The sequence below is a fragment of the Dermacentor silvarum genome, chromosome 1 (assembly GCF_013339745.2).
Source record: "Dermacentor silvarum isolate Dsil-2018 chromosome 1, BIME_Dsil_1.4, whole genome shotgun sequence".
Taxonomy (NCBI): Eukaryota; Metazoa; Arthropoda; class Arachnida; order Ixodida; family Ixodidae; genus Dermacentor; species Dermacentor silvarum.
Genome location: NC_051154.1, coordinates 174,216,607 through 174,238,933, shown reverse-complemented (window position 1 = coordinate 174,238,933; position 22,327 = coordinate 174,216,607). Strand labels below are relative to the sequence as shown.

At 48.8% G+C, this 22,327-nt stretch overlaps 1 protein-coding gene across 4 annotated transcripts in view; it reads right to left on the bottom strand.

Moving 5' to 3' along the window:
- LOC119436408 (PH and SEC7 domain-containing protein-like) overlaps positions 1–22,327 on the bottom strand; it is a 297,543-nt gene that overhangs the window by 174,056 nt on the left and 101,160 nt on the right. The window contains exon 1 of one of the 4 annotated variants that reach the window (XM_049657503.1): positions 4,746–5,193. The exons of 2 other annotated variants lie outside the window; for them this stretch is intronic. The gene's annotated coding sequence lies outside the window, so the exon portion shown is untranslated. Of the gene's footprint in view, positions 1–4,745; positions 5,194–22,327 lie in introns of those variants that run through there. One more of the 4 variants, XM_037703250.2, reaches the window with a different exon arrangement.

Below are 22,327 nucleotides of genomic sequence, written 5' to 3'. Positions count from 1 at the left end.
TAGCAGAGACCACGGCATGCAGGAAATAAACGACAGAACAAAGGCGGCACGGAAACAAGTGAAAGAAGAACAGTGCACAGTGCGAAAACACATATAGGAAATGAGCGGAAAGCGATGAGAAAGGAAATCCCAACGGACGGGACGCGAGCAAAGGGATGCTCCCCCCCGCAGCGATGCTGCACCCGACGCACATCGCACGAGGCAACCGCGCGCTATCAGCGTCAGACTTGCGCAGGAAACCAGCGCGCCGAGTCACCGGGCAGCAGACGGCACGCACGCACTGCAACGCGACCAGGGAAGGAAACGCCTCGGCGCGCTACTCGGTCACCCGCGAGTGAGGTCGGTCGGCAGTGGGTGGGGGAAGCATACATACGCCGCGGTCCAACGCCAGCGGGGGACAAGGTGTACAGTAAGCGTAGATTAGCCGCAGCATACTCGATGAGAGCATGGACACGTATCGACGAGCACCAAACCCTCGTCCGGGCCCTCATTCATTAGAACGGACGCACTCAATACGCCGCCAGCGCAGTTACGTATTCCCGATGCTTCGGTCGGCAGGCGGAACACGCCGGGACGCGGTGCGCGCACCGCGGCCGACCTGCCTTTATCAAGCATTCATGGAAGGTCGGCGAGTTCAGCGGCGAAGCTTGCCGAGTACACACCGTATACCAAGAAGGAAACACGAGGAAGGCAAGGCTTGGTGCCAAGCGTGAACATAAAACGCGCAGAGCTCGTCGGCAAGAGGCGCAACACGGCAAGAGGCGCACCTGCAGCGTTCGCGCACGACCTGGGCCCGCACGCACGCACGCACAGAGAGAGAGAGAGAGAGAGAGAGAGAAAATTAGAAGCCAATATCTTTGGGCATGCGTAGCATACAAGACCAAGAAATCTAACAATGACGAATGACCAATTACGATCAAAACACTGCCTGTGGTAGCTTTCTGTGTTTTGCGCCATGTACTGTTAGATTATAGGTAATCCTTTAGTGGTGGTTCATCACCGAAAATTACACAGCAGTTGAGACCGCCAAAACGGTTCAACGAAACGGTGGTTTGTGTGAAAAATGTATACAAGGAAAACACTCGGTTATTTTCACTGTAAGAGAACGTGACTGAATGAATTACGGCCCCGCGACCTGCTTATAGAAGCGTTTAAAAATTAAACTACGGGGTATTACATGTCAAAACCACCATCTGATAATGACGCACGCCGTAGTGGGGGACTCCGGATTAATTTTTTACCCCTGGTGCACATAAATCTAAATACACGGGTGTTCTCTGCATTTCGCCCCCATCGAAATGCGGCCGCCGTGGCCGGGATTCGATTCCGTGACCTCGTGCTCAGCAGCCCAACACCATAACCACTGAGCAACCACGGCGGGTATCGAAACGTTGCTTGAGTTGTGCGAGCCATGAAGGCTAAGCACGCATACGTATACATGCGCATGTAAAATTGGACACTATTATTATTATTATTATTATTATTATTATTATTATTATTATTATTATTATTATTATTATTACCACCGCATAGGCTTGTTCCGCCCAGATGGGCTGGATGACGGCTACAATCACGTTAGAAGTTCAATCAAAAGTAGACGGCGGAGCCTGCACCAAGGGGCAGGTGAGTTCGCGTTCCACCAGGCCTTATATCTCCCTCCGGTGAAGTGATGAGGAGGGACCTTTCATGCAAATGTTCATACGGCGGATGCGTTTACGATGTGCAAGTTATTGCGAAGCGACGGCTTACATCACCAAACCGGGGCCGCTTATTAATTGAAGCACCGTCTAGACCTTTCATTGCGCGAAAACCGCGGATATCGAGAGGGAAAGTGATCCTCGATACACCTGAGCCTCGGAGAACCAGGCATTCATGCTATATGTCACCTTCTCTGACAGGACCCAGTGACAGATAAACTGTCACAAAAACCATACGCAGTGTGTCTTAAAAGCGCAAAGGCTGCGAGGCTCGTCACTGCGACCTGCTCGTTTCCTTTCTCGCTGCACTCACCGGAACTCACCTGCATCGAAGTAAGGCTTCATTGATTGATCAATGATTGATTGACAGTTGGGTGCTATGCCCCAAATATGGACAGTGGGCTATGAAAGGACGCCGTAGTGGAAGGCAATAGGTTAGTTTTGCTTTGCCGGCTCGTCTAGTGCCTATACTATCAAGAGGCTCGCACGAACATAAAGTGGACAACTTTGTTACAAGCCTCCCTCTGGAGCAATGCTACTCCGTCCGCAACCGCTTTGTGCCGGAACTTTATCAACGGTTGCGGACAGAGCAACAGCATCAAAAGAAGGGTGTTACATCGCGGTAATTAAAAATAAAATGCTATTTTAGTAGCAGCGACAGCAACACACCCCCAAGCCCGTGCAACAGCGGAACGTGACAGGTATAAAGTACACATTAGCTGTATGCAGCCTCTGTAAGCTAAATGTTAAGTACGCTGCAAAATATTACGCTTTGCCAATAGGAAATTCAGAAATAAATGGAAATATGACAGGCGACTAAGATTAAAGGCAAGCCAAAGACTAGGAGAAAAGGAGGGGGGTCTGCTTCTCTATAGGTCGGCGTCAGTCCGCGATTGCGGTCTGCGGAAAGAATAGGTCAAGTATGGTCCACGCACTCCGCGTCGCGGCTCAACCACCAGGATGCCCCTTCGCCTGGAGACGGCTTGGCTACCCATGACTATAGGCGCAGAAGGGTCCGACCCCTGTGTGTTCAGGTCCGTGGCGTAGCACTAACACACCAAACGCTTTCACACCGCAGACGCCCGTGTGCGTGGGCGCTAGTGTGAATTTCGCTCTTAGCTTTTAATTTATTCAAAGACGAACATCGTCATTGCATTTTATACGAGTGCATGCAGGCCGCTTTACTCTGCAATCAACAGGGTATTACATGTCAAGCACACTTACTTACGTCCCTCAACTTCAAGCAAAACATCCCAATTTTGATATGATTTAAATTTTCGCATTTGACCACGCACGGTAGTACGTACTACATGAGCCTGTAGCAGTTCATGAGAGGTTTTGGAGCCGCGCAGAGAAAAAGCTCAAATACTTCGGATCCTAAGAATGTAATCTGGAGATGCACTGTCTAGGTCATATCACGCATACTCAGGTTCATAATGCATCGCTGCACTGCAAGCACTGCGTTTAGGCCGCTTAATATTTTTGTTACGGAATCATATGAAGCGTTATATTCCATATTGGCGTATACAGTCCGTATACGTCTGTATGAAAGGGAACGCTTAATCTGTACTCAAGCAGCAATTGCTGCAAACGTATAAGTTAGAACCTCACTCGCTGCTATTTGTACACTTCTCTTGGTGAGGAAAAAGCTTGCTCGTGGATTAAAGAAAAAATTATGTCAGCGTAGGAACAAGGGAAATTGCCGTTGAAATACGGTTCTCCCTTTCATATAACGGCGCACTGTGTACATGCAGACATCCCGCACACATTCTTGTCTCATTACACTCAAGGGCATTAAAAGAACACTGAGGCATAATTACATCCGTCTACTAGAGTGCGCACCCTTTCGAGTGGTTGGGGCCAAAAAATAAGCACTGCGAAGAGCCCCCCTTCCCCCGACTCCTCGCTGCTGCTTCCACACCAAGTCCTGCGCGCCATCTTTCAGAAGTCAAAGGGCGAGTTTTGCTCATGTCTCAGCACACCAGGGCCATGACAGCGCATTAGCAAACTTCTTGGCTAACGCTAGGCCGGGCCGTACGCCAGTTCAGCTCGGTGATGCGCCCGTTTACTAGTAGCAGGCCAGCTATATCCAGAGCACTCCTGGCACGAAATACACCGCCTCCAAACACTTCGGGCCATACAGAGCGTTGGCGGGCCCCGGTGACTAGGAGTTTGCAATATTGCGAAACGCTGGCAGAGTGTTTGCACACTTATCCCGGCTGGATGACGAAAAAGAAGAAAATAAATCGCTAAGAGCGTTACCGTACCCTCAGCTGCGCACCACAGAAGCAGCCTCAACAAACGTATAGCTGACGCACAGCCGTCGTTTTCTTTCTCGTCCCCTTCTACCCAAATAGTGGCACGAACTCACAACTACGATAAGCGGTATTCAGTGCGCACCGGCCTTTTCTCGGTACAAAAGAAAATAGTGCGTCCCCGTTCATATATGGCGCGGGCTACGAAGCGCGGCCATTCAGAAAAGTTGGGAAAGTTGGCAGGATAAAATAAACAGACGACACGGCGATGCGAAAACGAGGAATGCCACCGCTACACAAGTGAACCGGCTGCTTCATACGTTTCGGATCCTGCAGCAGATCCAAAACGTTTGACACAACTTGAAATGTGCCGTCTTCACCCAGGTGATACAGAATTTGTGAGTACGCAGAGTTTGTAGCAACTTCCTATAAGGTGAAATAACCACAACTATATAAGGTGAAATAAGCCACAACTTGCGCTTTCCGAAATGACGGATTATTCGGTTTGCTGAATAACAGGCTTTACGACAAACAAAAGTGACGCCGGCTTAGCCTTGTCTTTAGGAATCTCCCCCTCGACACTCGCCGTCAGGGTGACGAGCTTAGGCCGTACTCGTCACGTCAGGCGGCTTCCCATATACGGAGAGGCCTTGTCACTCGGTAGCCACCGCCTGCTTTGCGTTTACAGAAAGACTGCTCCGGTCATGCACACTACTGGAAAGGCCCGACGGCGCAGGCACCACACACACAAGCACACCGTGCGGGCCTAACGCGCAAACTGAAGACGACGCACCGTACAAGACGAGACGTCGTCGCCAAGCTCTTCACGCGCCACTTCGTCGGCCACTTGCTCTTCTCGAGGGCTGCGCTGATCCCGGAGAGCTGCTGTCCGCCACAGCAGGGAGACGTCGGCACTGTCGACCAAGACGCGGCGAAAGCACCTCGGCACATAAAACTCCGGCCGAGGGCCGCTGTCACAGAGAGCCGGACGCGGGACGTGCGCGGAGAGCAAACGATGTTCACCCCGTTCGTCACCGGAACCTCTCTACGCTGCTGTCGACACACAGAAAAAAAAGAAGAGAAAAGGAAAAACGCACTACGGAAAATAAATCGAGGGAAGGGCCACGAAAAATAGCGCGCGCGGCAGTCGTACACGATCCGCGGGCACACCGGCGAGGCAGCCCGCGCGTGGAAGCACGTCCACACTAGCCGCCGCCAGAGATCACGCGAAGCGTCGGGACTGGCAAGGTGGTGGTAAAGGGGGTGGGGCGGGGGCCGGCCGGCGGCCACGGAACTGACACGGTGCCTGCGGCTGGCGCAGGCAGCGCGGCCGACGACAGGGTTCCGCCGCGCGACGCCGCCAACCGCCGGAAATAAGCGCGGAAGCGGCGCGCGACAGCCTCCTTGATTTCCCTTCGTCTTCCTCCTGACGGCGGCAGCCATCTGGCGGCTAGCGGCGCTACCATTGTCACGACGCGGGAGAAACCGGCACAAGACGGTGGCGGGGCGAGCGCAGCGCAGACAGAAGAGCCGTTCATCATTACGAAATCTGCGAACGGTCAATCGGCAACCAAGCACTCCTCTCACTGGCAGGATCCCTTGAGGGGAAAAGAAGGATCGGCACTCGCTTTGCGAGGCTATCCACAACGGCGAGAGCCTCATAGCCATAGCTTCCCACCGCCATATCCCTACTCACCCTCACACACCACGAACCAGACAGGAGAGCGACCAGGGTTACCGATAAATCAATAAAGTTACTGCACGCGTAGCTGCTTATACTCTTCGGGATAAAAAGAGAGCAAACATAAATTAGCCCGGGGAGCTCGCACGCTGAGGACGCAGCGCGTTCAGTTGTCCAGACAGCAAACAACACGAGTTATCCTCGCTCGACACGTATGCTATAGCCATCGACCGTCCTAACGAGCTCAAAATCGCTAGTTTACGGGTACAGCACTGCGCAGAGAGCCAGCCAAGCAGCGCTCAGTTCTATTTGCGGAAGAGTTTCTTTCTTCTTTTTTTTTCATCTGCGAAACCGAAAATAATAATAAATAAAAACACGCATATAGCACGCCATGTTGGAATGTAAATCAGGCGAAACTTGTTTGAGTTAGCGGGGCAGCAGTGGCGGATGACACGTGCACATGACCCGTAGCTGTTGGCTGTCTGTGTCGCGAGGCTGACGGCGATGCATGATGCGTTGCCGAGGGGAAAATGTTGCCTCGGAGAGGTGCACGTGGGGTACAGAGAATTCCGACACTTACACAAATACATTTAAGGCTTTACACCTTTTGAACGAGAAGAACGGCCACAACCACATAAAACCAACAGAAAGTGAAAACAAGGAAAGCATAAGTGGATTTACCTGGCTAATTTATCAGAAATGTAGAAATGATACATAAATCGTAATTAAAGTGGATGAGAAAACAACTGGCCGCAAGTGGGATACGAACGCACGTCTTCGCATGACGCACGCGATGCTCTTTACCGTTTGAACTACGGCGGCGTCGTTTTCCCGTCCACTTTCTTCCATGGGTATTTATGAATGTGTACTAGAGTTAACCCTGAGAATTGAATTGAGAGACGGGAAAACGGCGCCGCGGTAGCTCAAATGGTAAGAGCATCGCACGCGTTATGCGAAGACGTGGGTTCGGGTCCAAGCTGCGGCCAGTTGCTTTCCATTTTCATTTATTCATAATTTCAAAATTTCAATAAAAAGTTCTGCGTGGCTCTGCTATCGCAAACACCAGAGACCAGCGGAGCTGGGGAAAGCCTAGTAAAGTAGTGGCAAATCACACACTTAGTCTAACTTTTTCTGGACTTCCCCCATCTCCGCTGGTCTCTGCATGGCCACGCATAAGTTTTTTGACATGCCAGTGCGCGATGAATTCAACCGGCCACGTTTACGAGCCTCCGGATCTCCATTTCTTCGCCGACGCGAACTCTCGGCTTCCCTCAATCTAAACCCGAGGGATGTTCTCTTCTGCGACGCTTGGTTTCAGCTTCCCTAGCTCTTTCGGAGTCTTTCGGAAGCGACGAGTGTTCAGTTCTCTGGTCGAAACCTGCCGAGCCGCCGCCAGAGGCATCGGCTGCAGTCACGGACACCGGGCGCATTCGGCGCGTACGTGGGGAAACGCGGTCGACGTCGGCAGCAGCTCATACGCGTCCCATAACCACCCGCCTCACTCCTCCTCTCCACCTCGCATCCGCTTTGCTGCGCACTGATAGTTGGAAAGGGTGAAAGATTTGGTTATCGCGCTGCACTTAACCCAATATTTCACCCTTTCCAACAATAATCTCTTCTCTCTCTCTCTGCTATTTTTATACATTGCTTTCACTTTCTCTCATCTCTCTCTCCCTCAGCTCGGCGAAGCTGCGGACGACGGGATGATCTTTATAGCGAGGTTCTAACAGCGAAGAAAGTACCTTACAGAGGCCCTGCAACACTTTTTTTAAGGCCACCATTTTTCTGTAGGATTTTTCCGACCGCGTCAAAGAACAGCAAAGCAATTAGATAATTAATGCATGGAAACTCAAGTTACGTATCACAAACTTCAACATACAAGCAAAATTTTGAGTAACCTTCAACTCGAATTTTCGGGGCTCTGGATGCTACATTTTACTTTCCCGTGACGTCTTAAACGGGCGTCACACTGAGCACTTTCGATCGCGATCGAGCCCGGTCGGGATCGAATTTCTCAATCGCGATTAGCTCCTTAGAGCAAGCTGCTGGAAGGAGCCAATCGCGGTCGACAATTTCGATCCGGACCAGTCTCAATCACGATTGAATATGGCCGTGTTACACCAGAATTAGTGTGGCGCCAGAAAGCCGCAAAGCCTCGATGTTACAGTAAAAAAAGTTGGCGCGCCATGCGATCGCCATCTTGATGCACTGTTCTCATGGTTGCGAAAACTCGCTCGTGGCGCGTGATAATCAAGCCATACTTAAAATGGTAGTAAAACGTAATGCCGTATTTATTTATCTTTTTTCTTGGGGGGGGGGGGGGGGGGGGGCAGTCCTCGCAATACTGTGCGAACACAAATCACACATTACATTTTCAACCAATGATCATAGTGCCACTCACTGACGTCACGTCCGTAGCACAAAGTGCACGAAATCACCGAATCGTGATGCTGCTATCGATGTTGCCCAACAAATGTTTTCGGAAGCCCCCCCCCCCCCCCCCCCCCCATTGCAGGGCCCCCCTTAGAACTCACCTAAGGCGCATTACGATAAGCAAAACGGGATCGGAGACGACTGTCTAAGAGCTTGTCGCAGCCTGAATGGTGATCAGTAGCCAGGACTCCCCTGGCAAGTGCAATAGAGAGAATGCAGAGCTTGCGTGCGTGGCTCGTCGAGTCGTGCTTTCGTGGATAGCAATAAAGCCGCAGTACCGCTGCCTCGCTGGATCGGGCGCTGGACCGTTGCACACTATATATGCGTCGCAAATAAGGCATATATGTAAAAATAAACGAAAAATCAAAACAAGAAGAAGGAGACCGTCCGGCGCTATCCACAGGAAAGTACAGAACCCACCAAACAAATGGGCTGTCACCTATGACTATTTTCTTCTTATTTTTTTTTTTAACTGGGCATCTCTACTTAAGCAGAAACAACTTCGTGCATCGGAGGAACAAACATCTGGGCACATATACACAAAAAGATCGTCCGCTAAAGCTATTCTTAACAGCAGATGGTGACATTAGACATATATTACCGACGGCCGGCTAATAGCAGACAGCACTTAACGAAAAGCTTTGTGAATTCGGTCCCCGATTCAGTGAGTGGGCGTCGAAAAATTACTGAACGCTCAACAAGGCTTGACGCGTATTCACGGTAGATGCCTCGGGCGCCCACGTGGCTCACGGACACGACGGGCGGTGCACAGAGGTCACTCGATGCATGCAACCTAAACCAATCGTATATACGTGGACTGAAAAGACACGTGTAGCACGCAATTTTAGCACAATCATTTTCATACGTACAACCTTACGAACTATGATGATTATTTTTATGACAGATAATGCGCGTTCGAGGATTCGACATCAAATGCTCAGCGACGTATATATCGCCGTATACCGACCGAAAAACCACTACAACATAGCCATTAAGAACTGTTAATTTACTGTAAAAGAACACTAAATTAACAGTGCGGTGCATGCACGCACGAGGGTTTGCTCACACCGGCGGCTCAGATAATGCAACGACGGCGCCAGAATAGCTACACACACTGCAAACGAGTGCGTGAATAGCACCACCGTTAGTGTTCGGAGTCGCCCACCTCGCAACTTGAATGACCAGACACTAGCCCAATTAAAGGAGACTGCTTTCGGTAGTTGGAAGAAAAAGGAGGTTTCGCATCCGCCCGCTTGCTTTCCAGCCAATCGGCTTGGATAATTCGATTGTCTGCTGGGCCGCCCGATTAATTCGCGTTAAGTTTGCTGCGACGCGCAGTACCCACAGCCGCCGCCTTCGCTGCGACGGAGCAAATTAATTACAGCCGTAGCCGAACAGAGCTCGCGCCGCCAGTGCTCGGGCACAATGACCGGGAACGTCGCAGCCACTCTCGCTCCTCCTCCCACACGGCGCATGAACACGAGCCGTGGCTGTCGCGAACGGTGCAAAAGAAAGCTGACGAGCTACACAAAGACCGAGAAGCAACAATTAGAATAACGGTCGGGCTGCGCGAGTCCGCGCCAATTCGAGCGCGAAGCTCAGTTAAGACCGCGCCATATACGGCAGGCAAACGCCAACGCCGTTACCGAAATTACCTGCCCGTTCGATTTGCTCGCGCACGAATACTTTGATGAGAAGGTATAGTAGAAAGAGGAGGGAAGCACATGGTCGCAGATCGTTAGTGTCTATAAGAGAGCGCCCGCTCTTCTCTAACTGCGGCCGTCAAAGAAGCCAGAAGTGCGGAAGCAGAGTCAAGGCGAAAGCAAGAGAGTATTGAGAAGAATCACATTTAAGGAGGGCCAGAAAGTCTCGACGCACCCGAATAGACGACGCAACTATAGTTGCCCTACAGAGCACATGTGAAGCCAGTGGGCAGCGAGGCTAAAGCGGCTAAAGGCCCGAAAGTGACGCGCGCGCAATGAAAAGACGTGCGAGAACCGGGTGAGAGCGAGAAAAAAAAAGAAAAAAAAATCGCCGCACGCAGCAACGACCACGTCTGGCCGGCGACCACACAGCAGCGATGAAACGCTTTCACTGTGGTTTCCGCTCAGCCAAACGGGAGTTTGAGAACGAACTCAACCAAACACGACGGTTATCATCCCCTCCTGAAGTTTCGAGGCCACGTACTGCTAATGTGCAACCCCGCCTGCCGCGTGCGGTGGGGCTCGAGCGGCAGACATGGCGCTTCGAAGCTATATAGGAAGACCATAGTTCAAAGGCTTTCTCACCTCTCAAGAGTTACTGGAGCGCTGCAACAAAAGAGCGCTCGAAATAGCGGGAAAACGTTCCGTTCAGCGACACGACCAGCGACACCATCGCAAGCGCGAAACCAATGCTCGGCACGGATTCTTTTGGACGCACGGCTGAAAGCGTACTATAACTCCGGTTCGCCATTTCTAGAGCCTGGTAACTTATGGCCTGGTAACTTATGAAAACGGCTGTACGCGAACATGAAACAAGGAAGCAAAAACAAGCTGCTCGAGAGGAGCGTTATCGCGACTGGTCACCGCTGACTCACCCCGTCGGCGCAGCGCCGGGAACGCGCACACGGCCAGCCACGGTAAAAACCCAGCGGCGGCAAAAGCAAGGAAGGGGAGTGTTGCTGCTACAGGATGCTACTGGCGGCGGGGTGAACCGCGGGAGCGCACAGCCTCCGGCGCGCGAAAGGACGCAGCCGCGCGGAGACAGCCTCCGGGAGTCGCCATTTCAACGCTGCAGGGTGCAATGTTACATCGTCCTCGCTACGTTGGGCAAGGACAGCCTCACGTAGAGCTGCACTAATCTCCGCAATTTTTTTTTTCTCTCCGAACTGGCAGAAAGACGATGTACCCGTGCAGACACTACAGCGAGAAAGCTGCAACGGTAACAGCAAGACACGGCAGCGCTCGAGAACACCTGACCACAATCGTTAGGCTGCTGCACGCTTTTCGTGCGTATACGCTATACGAGGGAACAAAAAAAAAAAAAAAAAGCGCGGAATGGATTGCAGCGTTACTTGGCAAACACGCCGTGGATCCAAAGTGTGCAGCATGGACTGTCGTGGCAGTGGATAAAGCACGGGCACGCTCTCAAAGGGTTAGAGGGAAGCTATATAAACAGAAACACTAAATAAGTTTAGATTGATTAAGTATTCTTTCAAGTCTCTACTTTCGGTAATTTCACGATAAGAACGAGGTCGATTATTCGAAGAAAAGATGAAGCTCAAACTCCCCCCCCCCCCTTTTTTTTTTAATTTCGCGCAAATCCTCAGCACCAGTAAGTCAGTGTGACGTACGTCGCGGATTTCAAAGTATGTTTTCGTGTTTGGGCCGCTTTGACTCGGTAAAAAGTCCCGAAATGTACCATGTTTAATTTCTAGGCCTTTTAAAACACAATACACAATGTATAGTACATCTTTGCCGATAAAAAGTAAACTAGGCCCGAGCAGACACCGTCGAAAGTCATGACGTCACGGCGGGCTGGTGTGGGAACTTCGAAGAGGCGTTTCCACGAGGCTTTAGCTCTTTGCACGGGCTTTTTTTTTTTATTTCCCGGGCGTGTTTTTTGATATCGTAGAAGGGTCATGTAATAAGACAGACGAAATCATTTTTCTCTTTAGTGTCTCTTTAAACACTCGGAGTGTCCCCAGCAAACCGCATGCAGCACGTACTGCGAACGTAGCACAAATAAACTATTTATTTATTTATTTATTATTTATTTATTTATTTATTTATTTATTATTTATTTATTTATGTTACCCTCAAGGCCATACGGCATTGAAAAGGGGAGTGGTTACAAAGGAACAAGAAAAAGAACAATAACAGGAATTACAGGCTCCTAACTATACAATATACAATAACTATACAATATTAGCTGTCAGCTGTGATTAGTCACCAAGTACAAAAAAAACTACAAAAGTGTAAATGGTAAACACTTGTAACACAATATTCCACCTAGATTTACAATGCTAGCTAAAGTCTGTCCTCGGGAAGGTGGTTCCAATCTAATACAGACGTCTAGGGATTTGTTGGTCACGAAGTAGAAAACTATGGCATAATTTGTGAAATAGACTCAAACGGGATATTTTACGACGCGATGCAAGAGAAGGGAGGGCTAGAGTGGTTTTCATTGATGTTATACTGGCAACACGGTCATAATTAGAAAGAATGAAGCGAACGGAGTTATTCTGTAGTTACGTTTTCATGGTAGGGATCCCACACAGATGAAGCGTATTCAAGAATGGAACGTACTAATGTTTTACACAGTAAAAATTTTAATGCTTTTGAAAAGGTTCAACGTATGTACCCTACCATCCGAGTGGCATTACTAGTGATGTATTCAATGTGACGCGCCCAAGATAGGTATATACGTGCTATGAATACCCGAGTACTTACAAGAATTGGCAGATTCAAGGGGAACATGGCTTAGGTAGTATGTTAAAGGACTGTCAGAACTTGTAGATATATATGCACGACTTTACATTCATTAACACCTAAATTCATTCGCCATGCACTACAACAAATTATGGTATCTAGGTCAGATTGGAAGCAGGAACGGTCGTCATGATCAGTTATTTCGCGAAATATAACTCAAGCATGACGATGCCTTGCAATGTCTTCTGTGCTTTTCCAGTTCAGACGGCTTCTTCACGTCTGACACTGGCGTCTGGGTTGAGGTAAAACACGGGGATTTTCTTATTCCGCCCCTAATTAGACCATCGGGGCCGGGCATCGACCACTTGAATCGTTCAACAGTAAACGTCGTATATAGTTGCTCGGCCACGCTACCGTGGAGGTTATACTGTACAAGCGGAATATCGGTACCCGTATACCCACCGCTCCCGAGCTACTACCACTCGTGCCAATTTCAAACCAGACGCGTTTTTACGCTCCACCTCCTTCGGAATGATCGGAAGAAACGTGCATCCATATAAAGAAAATGCGCAAAAGACCAACGAAGAAACCTGCCCGACCGTCTCCAGTGTCATTCGGCGCTATATACAGAGCGAGAAGAATTTGACGTTTTTATGGATTCTATATATAGGTCTACAGCCGCAATGATATCGACTGCACATCAGGTCAGGAGCGTCATGTGCCGTCACTCTGTGCAGACAAATGACAATGCTGTGCAAGTGCATAGCGTTCGCATCTAAGCTACGGTAACAGACCCTATACCTACGAGCTATAACACGACAGCAAAACTCCGTCCTCAGGTGCGGAGCGATAAAAAATGCACAGAAAAAAAGAAAGAAAGCAGAACGCGGTCGGTGGGTCGGTCGCGCGACATTCACGGCCGTCGCGTGACCGCGCCGCTACGAAGGCAAACTGCGTTGCGATCGCGGCATCTTGCGAGGTCGTGACGCACGCGAGCTCCAACTTCGCCGAGCACAGCGAGCGTCGACGCCCGCGGAGGATGGAACGCGGACGAGCCGTAATGAGGTCTAAACGTAGGGCCGGAGGCCACCAGAGCCACCGCTGGCCGCCACCGACAATTAGCCCCGCGTATTATACACGCCCGGGCAAACGTGACATCCCCTAGCGGCTGGCCCGTATACCGATGACGGGGTCGACCGCGATACCCCGTTAAACACATACACCGCCGCTCGGCGCTGGCAAGACTCCATTGAGAAACGAACGCAACGGACACACACCCACCGCTCGGGGCAGCCGCGCAGTGGGCATCAGGTGAGCCAAGGCATTCGTAAGCTAACGACACTCGCCGCGGTCACTCGCCCGATTATCTGCCCTGTTTTTTTTTTTTTTTTTCTATCCCTCATTCATTTCTCCATTCAAACAAGGGACACCCGTACACAAATTTCTACAAGACTGTATTGCGTGTAAATTTAATTTTCATCGAATTTTAATTCTTACTAAGTTTCAAAAACAGATTCGCGCCAGCGTGTTTGAATAGAGACTTTCTTTTGTATGTCAAGTGAAAGCCTGTTTGGTAAGTCAAAAGACGCTTGAAAGCTAGCCTCACTCCTAAAAAAGTGAGACGTGCTCTATTTAAGGAGAAACGACGTTGTTCCGTATGTTCGACATTCATTGAAGTAATGTTCCTGTGTCGGTAAAACTCCAGGGAAAAATACCTCGCCAGCGGAGTTTCACATTATCAAGCGGCTCAGGGTCACAATATACGATTATAGCCTCGGCTCCCAATCTGACTATTACATAGATACACATCTTACACAAATAAAAGATGAATCCCTTCACAAAACAGATATGCACGGCATATTTGCATACAAACACCAGTCGCGCCACATATACCCAAGTCCTTTCAACCGACTCATATAGGCATGATGTTCCGACTTACAATGTAGTGCCAGTGGGGGCACAACATTGTTTTACGCAATTAAACAATAAACATCCACAACATGCTTGTGTGTTTATAGTAATTAGTAGGTAACTCAACAGCTCATAATCATGTTAATATAACACTTCATTATAATGCATGCCTTTTGATTAGCGACTTTCGATTTTCACGTTTTGACAGTGTTCTATAATGGGTTAATTAAATGTCTATCGAGTGTGGCTCAAATGACGCTGTTCTAACTAGGGCCAATTAAATGTGTATAGTGTGTGAGTAAATTGACGCTTTCTCAACTTAAGTCAATTAAATGTATATCGAGTCTGAGTCAATTGAGGCTTTCATAACTTCGGTCAATTCAATTCGTATCGAGTGTGAGTCAATTCACGTTTTCCTAACTTTAGTCAATTAAATTTATACTGAGCGCACTCATTATAAATTGACGCCGAATTGATTTTCTGTGGACTCAAAATGAAGTTGATCCACATTCAATTGAAACACAAAATAAATTTTTGTAAGCGTTGCCAGAGAACAAGCGGTAATTCTACATACAACTGAATTTCTCAAACTTATTTTCCCGGAAAAGCTAACATGGGAGCAAGTAGCATCATTAGATAATTCCGTGTTGCAGCGTAATAAACGTTTAGTTGAAGTCTATAGCGTCGTGTCCTGTGTGCTTATCGTTCTCGCCTCACGTCTTTATTAGCGCTAGTTAATCATGTCTCAAGTATGGGAAAAAATATTAGCATAGTTGGTCCCTCTCTCTTTCTCCACATATATACTGTATAAGCCACCAAACAATGACACCAAGAAAAGCACAGAAAAAATTATCTGAAGTTTTACTTGAAATGCAGAAATGATAAATAAATGAAAATAAACGCGAATAAAAGAGCAGCTCGCCGCAGCTGGGATACGAACCCACGTCTTTGCATTACGCGTGCGATGCTCTTACTGAGCTACCCTTTCGCCGTTTTCACGTCCACTTCCTACTGTGTATATATATATATATATATATATATATATATATATATATACATGCAGAGAGATACCAACTATGCTAAAGCCTTCTCCCATCGCTGGGAGAAATAATGTTTTACTTCTACATTTCAATTAAAATACCCACCTAGTTTCACTTCTGTATTCTCAGGCTTCATTGTTTGTTTGCTTCCTATGGTTGTAAATAACTAAAGGAAAATTTCGGCAGAACCCATCTCACGATGACTGTCGACGTCATTGACTCAATATAGTGGCACAACGCATTGCCACCGTCGAAATGAGGTATGCATGAGGCGTGTACTGCAGCGGGATTCCTACTCGGCGCTTCCCTGAGAACACTCGGCGCCATCTAGCGCCGCGGCCACGAAGCGTACGCGTGGCCTCCGAAATGCGTGGCTAGCCGGGGCGCGCGAACGCCGAGAAACGCGCCATGCGGCAACGCGCTTCTTTCTGGACGCGTTTCGCCATCTAGTGGCACTGCCGCGAAGTGGCCTCCGAGACGAGAAGCGTGGCGCGCCGGTGCCTCCGAAGAACACTAAGAATGGTTCCCTCGCTTCCCGCACACTCAGTGGCACACACTCGGTAATACCACTGTCACGCGAGCGCGCAAAAACTCTTTTACGCAAGCGGTCTCTTACCAAGTTGAGATACATTTTTTAATGAAGAGGTGTTAATTGCGCAGCAAACACACGGCACCGACGATCTCATTTTAGCGTTTCCTTGCGGACACGCTACCAAAAGCGTGGCTTTAGGGTTCGAAGCAATATCGGCCAGAATACACAGCTGTATCTCGAAATATAAAGTGAAAGCTTATTGTATTACACGTTTTTCAAATAAACTTAACAACGCCAGATTAATAAACATTAATTTTAATGTTTATTGTAGTAGTTTCAAGATCGTTTGCAGAACTAGTGAAGTGCACATGCTTGTTTGGCAACATTGGGCTTCTGTTTCCAGCATTACTGGGTTTACTACACCTTCTGCGAGGCATAAAATTATTTTTTGTGATGAGCCATGCAAGGCAACAGAAAATTACGCATTCGCCTATTTTCTTTAATATATGATAATTGCTGGCGCCCACTGGTTTTGAGGCTACTCCTTTTCGGCCCGTAACGGAGATCGGAACTCCTCTTCCAGAAAAGAACGCTTCTGAAAAAGAGATCGCTCCCTGTCGTGTGTCTGCGGGCGAAACTCTTTTTTGGAAGAAGCCTTTTTTGCTCAAAAGACTGTCGAGTGCCCGTGTGACAGGGGTATAACCCAAGTTGGTGAGAAGTTCATTGAATAGCGGCACATACCTAGTGATTTCATGGCACAGCTCACTAAAGCGTTGCGTCAGGTTGCTGTCGTTGAACCCTCGTGATGTGGGTTCGATTCCCCTCAGCATCGGATAAATTTAAGGGACCCTTTTCGTCACCGAAGAGCGGCACACAGCTACTGACAAGTATACCCAGTAGTGAGTCAACCATCAATGGCTTTACACGAGAAGGAGTTCGCGCTATTATGCCAACCCTAATTTTGTCTGGTTTTCATAACGAATTTTTGCATTTTTTTTTTGCTGGTTTTGACCTACCGATGTGACTAGCGTCTCCAATAAAGTGTTTGATAACCCTAGCACCTTGTGTATATATTTGTGTGCTTTTGACCGATAAGTCCCGTTGGTAGTCAGCGCTCGTGTTTGTCATTCTCAACCCTTCGTTCTTTTTCTTTCCGCACTTCAGTGCTTCGCGCTGCGAAAAGCACGTCAGTAACCCAAGTTGGCACCAAAGAGGTTCATTGGAGACTACAGCACACACCGAATGGCACATACCCAGTACTCCAAGTCGGCGTCAAGGACTTTCTTCGAACAGCGGTGCACCTACCCAGTCCAGCTTCTACAGTGACTTTATGTCGGCGTGAAAGAGCTTCGTTGAAGAGCGGCACGTGCACATTGCCACATACTCAGCGACCTCCGATGATTGGTTTCTAACCCTGTTACCTCCGCACAGCAGCCCAATGCGCGACCCATTCCATCAATGGGCCTCTTCGATTTTCGCAGATATGGTTGCTAGGGCAGCCAGCTAGTACCGGCCCTGATAGGAAGTCACGTGGGTTGGAATTCCGAGACAACTCGAAGCTGCCCGAAGTTTTCAAAATGGAACGCCGGGACGCGCCGCTGCCTGCGCGATAAACGTAAAGCTGCTACTGCAGCACGGCAGTGGCCGGCGCGATCGAGGCCGGCGAGCGCTCGGCGTATATTCGGCCCATTTATGTGGTGCAAGCTTGAAAATATACAGTTGCATTCGGGGATACGATCACTGTCGCGAGATTTCGCCCTACTCAACACAGGACGCGCACTGGTGCTCATCATCTGTGTTTGGATGAAAAGAAACCGTTGAAGTTTCGCTGCATCCGCGGTATACGGTATACAGTTAGCTTAATAAACATCGCGATATAGTCTAATATGCCCGTAGCTTGATTTTATGATAAAAACATCTACCACAAAAAAAAAACGCAAACACAAGCATTATGGAGCGTAAGGCTGCACTGAGTTCGCCACGACGGCTCCTAAAATACAGATCAACGACCGGGAACTAAAGTTTCCCAATGTTCCCGAGAGGCACAGCTGGATCAATTCTGTTACGAGATAAAGCAATGCCTCAATGTCAAGCCGGAAAACGGAGGTGTGGAATAAACATAACGGAGAACAGCGGCCATCGCATATTTCGTGTACCCACCCTGTACTGCCGGCTGCCAGTCGCGAATTCCTCGAGCGAGCGCAAAAGTCTGCGAAGGCTCTGAGCGCGTGCGCACGTCTGCGGCCCTCAAACCATATATTCCTCGGGCAAACAGCCGGGACAGGCAAATGCCGCTGTTTACGCAAGAACATATTACATATATCTCGCGTTTATCCCCGCCGCCCACCATAACACATTTTAAGATGGGAGCGCGCACTCGAAGACTCGAGCATTCTGCTACCGCAGTCGCGCGAGCGGCGACCGAGAGGAACAGGTAACGCAAGGGCGCGTTCAATTTTATTTCTAGCCCGCGTGTGTATATAGCGATCGCGTCAATCTTAGGCAAGAAGATGGGTGGCGACGGAGAAGGAAACGCGACGTCACCGGTCTATTTGCACCGCCTTGCACTCTGAGAGGAAAAGAAACGCCGTTCGCTTCACGCAGAAATGTATACAAGAACGCGTGAAATGTATGCAAGAACGAAGTATACGGCGGCGTTACAGGGTATGCGACTAAAACACAAACACACACAATGCGACGCGCACGGACGCGCACGGAGACACACACAGACACACAGACAGACAGAATGTCAGAGAAAAGGGAGGCACCGAAAAGCAGGTCGCTGGTTCGCTTGCCCCCCTCTTACTGAGCTGAGCGCACGCCCTCAAGAATCTTTGCCTATATCCTTTCTAGATCATTCCCGGAGGCGCAGCGTGTGGAGCGTCGTTCCGACAAGCCGCTCAGAACGCTCGCACGAAGAAGGAGGAGGGCAAACAAAAAAGAGAGAGATGAAGAAGACCACCTTCGACGACAATGCACGGAAGCGAAGAGAGATGATTTCGTCCACGCTGGGGTATATACGACGACGCGGCACGCCAGGCATTTCGTTTTGTCAGCAATACCGGTGCACGCGCAAGCCCGCAGCGTGCGCGCTTGGCTTGGTGTAACCGCGGTCGAATGTGGCCGCCGCTTCGTTTTCTTTCTTTCTTTCTTTTTTTTTTTTTTTTGCCCCGGGCAAGGAACTTCCCAGTATACGGAATATATGCACGTGCTCGCGCGCTCGGAACGACATCACAAAAACATGCAAGCATATGAAAGACGAAGCGAGCTTTCCCAGGAAATTCCTACACGGGAGAAGCGTCTTTCTGCGCGCGTTATTATTATTTTTTTTTTCGAGTATGCGAGCAAGTGACGCTTTTACTTTCTTTCTTTTTCTTTTTTCATTTTTTTTTTTCAGGGAGCATTTACGAAGTTGCTGCGTAGGAAAGTAATACTGTTTGTGTTCATTTCTACCGACAGCAGGCAGTATATACTATAGGTGGGGCACGCGCTCTTCACCGGCGTGCTCCATTGAGCGACTCGCGGAACCGGCGAAGCGGAATGTTTATTAGGGAGTTCGGTAGCGCACAGCAATTTCGGAAGAAGGAGACCAACGAATTAAGGACCGGCGAGTAAGTAAACAGATGTATGCAGGCAACAATAGTGTAATACATTCAACGAGAAAAAAGCTGCAGACAATTTTGTGCTCCGAGAATGCAAAGGCATGGATGGCAGTACGCAGACTCAAATGGCGTGCGCTTCAACGTTACATTTGCAACATTTGACGGTGGTTTCTTTCTTTGCGCGTCTTTCTGCCCCTTTTCGTGAGTTCTTTACAAAGTGCAACAGTAATGAAGCCCGAAACCTGTCTCGCGACAAGATGCGGGTAAGTCCAAGAAAAATACATGCAGAGCGTCTCGGTGCGATTATAGCTACGCTTCATGGAGCTTTGAAACGTCGTCGAAGGAATGAAGTAATCAGTTCTGTCTAATGGCTTATTTAAATAGCATATTTTCGTGTCAGTAGTCCTGAAAGACGAGCCATTCCGGAAATCTACTGCAGCCAATGAGACAGCATCTGTGTCATGTAAAGGCTACTATAGTGGCCAACGAACAAATGGTTTCCCAAAGTACGATGCTGTGCTAGTTGGTGCGCAGCTTTTAATGTTTGTGGTGCAAAGGGTATAAACGGAAGAAAGAAGAGACGGGCAGAAAGAAGGCCAAGGAAGCTAATTCTGCAGTGTCCGTTTCTTTTTTTCTTTCTCTTACATTTCTCAGTGCCAGTTTCTCAATAGTTTCTCTTTTCAGAAACGTGAATATGCTCTACGGCATCGATTAAATTGCTAATCCAAACAATCACGTCACTTTAGAGGCCGAGACGAGCGTGCGAAACCGGTACTGCAGCAGTCCATGTATACTGAATGAGGGACGCATAGACGGGTTGTCCATTTCTATCAGGACCGTGCAGAGAAATTCATGTAATGTGCATTTCGTTTTCACGCAAGCATACCCCACTCTATCGGCCTTCTCCATCAATCCTCCAGCCTTCTCCTACTTATCTATGACGTTTAGCTGTTAGTCTCCCCTTAGCTGCTTCTAGATCACTATGCTCCCGGGACTTTCGTGTAATCGCGGAAAAAAAGCCCGCCACTGCATCGTGAGTTAGAGGCCAACTGACATCGGACACGAAACCAGTAGTCGTTGCGACGGGACACGTTTCTGACGTGTTTATAGCACTCTCAAGAAAACTAGTGATTAACGTAGGAGGTTTTCACGTTTTGCTGATAACTACAATTAAGTTCCCTGCCTTGCTGCCACAGAACGCCCACAAGTCCTTTCAGGACCAACGCTTACTGCACGCAGAGTTTTGCGATATGCGGAAGCATATACTATCACGGTGTCCTGCAGCACCTACATATCACGGTGGTTCACATTTGCTCCACGTCCAAGTGAGCCGGGTTTCCATCATTACCCACTCATGCCCCCATATCCTGGTCATGCCGCCGGCACAAGAACACTGACTATACAGAGAGCTGGCACGGTGGCTAAGTGTGGAACCAGGAATCAGTAGATTAAAAACATAATCATCACTATCGCACATTGGCAGGAGCAGGAGGACTTGTTATAAGGTTAAATAATGGTACAGGCAACCCGCCTCATATGTATAACGACAGAGAGGGTGAAAACTTCATTTCAATTTTTAAATTCGACATATGTTTCAAACATGTATCCATGTCCAAGCCTCCTCCCGCATTGTGAAGCACAGTCACGCAATTTCGCTCACGGTGGCCAGCCTATCACCGAGGAAGCACGCTGGCAGCAGTGGTGCGCCTGGCGCTATATAGTAAGAGTGTAAAACACGCGCGCAGAGGAACTGTTCCTCCTATTGAGTAACTCGCGGAACCGGCGAAGCGGACCGTTTGTTAGGGAGTTCGGGAGCGCACAGCAATTTCGAAAGAAGGCGACCAACAAATTAAGGACCGGCGAGTAATCAAATGAACGCAGGCAACAATAATATAACACATACAACGAAAAAAAAGCTGCAGACAATTCTGTGCTCCGAGACTGCAAAAGCATTGTGCAAAGGCTCATACTGACATCGCACTGCGATATATTCACAACACCAGTTACCTATTCGCCGCAATACCAATCAATGAACTGTTTTCAGTAAGGGCTAAGGAAAGTGCTAACCGTTGACAATCGATTATTAACTGTTCCTAGTGGTTAAAAGAGCGCTTTCTTTTCGGCAAATCCGCTTAATAAAGAATTCAGCAGTGAGGAATTGTCTAATGGCTCAGTTTATACCCTTAAAGAAAGAAAACGAAGTCTTCTATTTCGTTTCCCGTTCCGAAAATGCGGAGCATTTGGAATAAGTGAACGAGCATGAAAAGAAAAAAAAAAATAATTCACCTCTTTAAAAATGCATTAAAGTTTGTTACGCCCCCAGGGTTCCCCCGTTCAGCACTTTTCTTGTGCTCTTTATTTCTGTTAGCTACATACATGAGGCACAGAAAGCCAAGAGGAGTGTAGTCGTGGCGAGGAAAGGGGATCAAAACCAGAACCAGGGAAAGAGCAAGGCAACGCATCAAGGTCGTCTCGCCCGGGAGGCGCCGGGGACGATCGACGGTCGCACTCGTAGAAGCACCACACAAAGGCAGAAACGGGGAAATGGCGGATGGAAGCAAAAAACGACAAGCGCAAAGGCAGCTCATACGGAAGCGCAGCAAGTCGCGGACCAAGCAGCCCACTGAATGAGAGCGAAAAAAAAACGAAAACAAAACCAGAGGTGGGAGAGACCAGCTCCAACATATTCATTTTGCACCACCTTCCAGAATGACACGAATCATCACTTACATTCACTGCGTTACTGCCCTGACTAAAGTTGCAC